Consider the following 3,054-nt stretch of genomic DNA (forward strand, 5'->3'; position numbering starts at 1 on the left):
TGTGTCATTGCACTTCCTGAAACACTGGGCATTAATCAAATCTGCCTTGCTGAAAGAGCCCATCGCCTGGGCCAACCACACAAGGAAGGCAATGCGCCCCATCCTGTGCTTGTAAAATACATGGACTAAGCGGATAAAAATGCAATACTCCAAGCTTTCCGAGCCTGACTCGCATCCTGACTCAGAGGGTCTGAACATCTTTGCTGATTATTCAGGAGAAGTCTCCCAGAAATACCAACAGTTCCAGACCCTTTGATCCCAAATTTATCCCCTACCCTGCCACTCTGCATCTGTTCCATCATGTAGAGGATCACCACTCCTTCTCCTCAGCACAGGCAGCTGAATAATTTGTACGGGACCAGATGAACACCGCACATCTGGAGGCAAATCCCATCGATTTGGACTGGGCCTCCTCTCCAGGTTCTATGGCCTCACAATTCTCGCAGATCCATCATTCATCATTATCACCGATGGAATCTAAATCAACATTGTGGAAAATTGTCCGCTTCCCAGCAAAAGGTAAGAAAGCAGGTTCTGATACTTCTGCACAGACACCTACAGGGGGTACACAGTGACAAAGAAGGCAGATTGGTAAGATCCACATTAAGGTGGGAGATACCAAGCTAACTATTGTCAATGTGTATGGCTATAGATACTCCCCTCCTACATGTATAAGGACCATGCTTTTTAAATTACCATGGTGAGGCTATGTCACCATTTATTCGGCTCACAGGAATGACCCCCTCCTCTACTGTCGATCTGCCAAAAACATGCCAAAACTAACTACTAGAAAGCCCTGGCAACATTAAGGGAAGCCCAATCTCGCTTAACGGCTGACCCAACTAGAGAAAACCGATCCCAATGGCATAAAGCCAAAAGTGATTTTGATGGATGGCTTGAGAAATATGAGCAGGATTACAAGAAACTCCCAGATTTACGCTTAAATAGGTTCAGCAATAAGGCAGGAAAACTGTTGGCAAAACTAGTTTGCACCCAATACAAACCCACATTCATCCCAACTCTATTTACTGCCGAGAAGACAGAGATGACCCACCCATTATCATCAAATTCTACTCCTACTATTTGTATGCTCAACAGCCTACCCTGCTACCTGTAAATGGTACCCTTTTAGTAATATACCCTAGCCAGTCCTGGAGGAGGAACGGATGGATCAGCTAAATGTAGCCATTAAAGAAACAGAGGTGAATTATGCAATATCCACCATGTCTAATGACCTAAATGCCGAAAAAGCATTCGATAATGTGGACACCAGGTATCTTTTTGCAATGCTATGCAAAATAGGAATGCAAGGCCCATTCTATAATTTGCTAATAGTTAGGAACCAAAATCCCTGAGCCAAGGTCAAACCACTGGCTTTCTTTCCAAGCCCATACTACTACAAGGGGGTGTCCCCTGTCTCCATTGCTCTTTAATCTGGCAATAGAGCCATTGGTGCGCCATATAGAGACCACTCCTCACCTGCATGGAATCCGCATGTGGGGCTCAGAGCAATACTCAGCGTTCTTTGTGAATTAAATTTTGATGTTCACCTCTGATTTGCCCCAAATCCAAACAATCTTCAAAGAATTTAAACTACTAGAAGGACTCAAGATAAATTTCGCCAAGAGCAAAGTCTTGCCTTCAACCCCACTAAGAGGCAGACCCCGGGTATCCTAGACTCCCTTTAAGGTAACTACAGAGCATATAACCTTTATACAGTATAAAATTAATTACCCACCACTGATACATAAACTTCAACAGTAACTAATTCTTTGGGAAAATTTGCCTATTTCTCTGAGCGATGTGATCTAGTGAAAATGGTTTCCTTTGCCAGGTTGTTATTTACCCCCGCAAACAATCCCTCTGTTGCTCCCTCACAAAGATGTTACACTAATATACCAGGCCTTTACTAAGTTTCTGTGAAAGAGTCACCACCCCAGAATCTCCCTGACAAAATTATTTTTAGCTAAGAAAGAAGTAAATTTCCTGAATATCAGGCTCTACAATCTGGCCAGCCTGTTCCGCTACGTGGCAGACTGGATTGGAAACATCTCCTACCACTCCAACAGGGGACTGGAACAGGCCATGGCTTTCCCATGGGATCTGAGAGCCATCCTAGTTTGGCAGCCCCCCAGCTTCCCCCAGAAAGCAAGCACAATATCCTTCTCTGGGTCACGATCCTGGCCTGGAGAAACATTGGAAGAATATGGAGCTGCCATGCAGGTTCTCTGCTTACTTACTCATTTTTGGGTACTCTTTCCCCAGGGCAATGATTATAAGGCTTTTTGCCTGTGGAGGAAGCGGGGACTGTGCACGGTGGGCGATTATTACCAGCAAGACACTGGGCGCCCCTACCCAATGAATACCCTTGTGCCCAAACACAAACTGCCACCAACGGCGAGTCACCCGCTATATCATGCTCAGCTGGCGCAGTTTTGTGAAGTCAGACTCCAGGCTAATGCCTTGAATAGCCTGCTGAAAATATCCCCATTTCTATTTCTACTTAAGAGTCTACAAAATGTGTATAATAAACCCCTTACGAACAGGATTGTCAATGGCTATCTTACCGTGAGGAAATCCATTTATAATGAAACCTGAAGAAAAACCCAATTCAAGATCATGCATAGGGCATACAAGGTCTACAGACCAAAACAGTTAAATCCACCCCAGGCCCAGACAGGATCTCCAATGTGCCCAAAATGCGGAATACACAGGGCGTTCCTCCTACACTGGTCCTACTACTGGACCTGTGACAGAGTGCTCAGGTTCAGGGAACAAGTACTGTGGTTTTGAAAATGGGTGGTTGGTTTTGCCCTTCCTCTATGCCCAGTCTAGTGCCTATTTGGTAACTGGACTGACCTTGCAGACCAACCTTCTCTAAGGGGGAAGAGAGAATGGGCCAATTTATGCCTTATAGCAGCCAGAAGGGACATCATGAACCAATGGATCCTTCCCAGCCCCCTACACTGGAAATGATTAAGGCACCCCTCATGACCATATTCTATAGAGGAAGACCAATATCATTCCAAATTCCTGGGGAAGTGGTATGACTTT

Source organism: Pyxicephalus adspersus, chromosome 8 (assembly GCF_032062135.1).
Source record: "Pyxicephalus adspersus chromosome 8, UCB_Pads_2.0, whole genome shotgun sequence".
Classification (NCBI taxonomy): domain Eukaryota; kingdom Metazoa; phylum Chordata; class Amphibia; order Anura; family Pyxicephalidae; genus Pyxicephalus; species Pyxicephalus adspersus.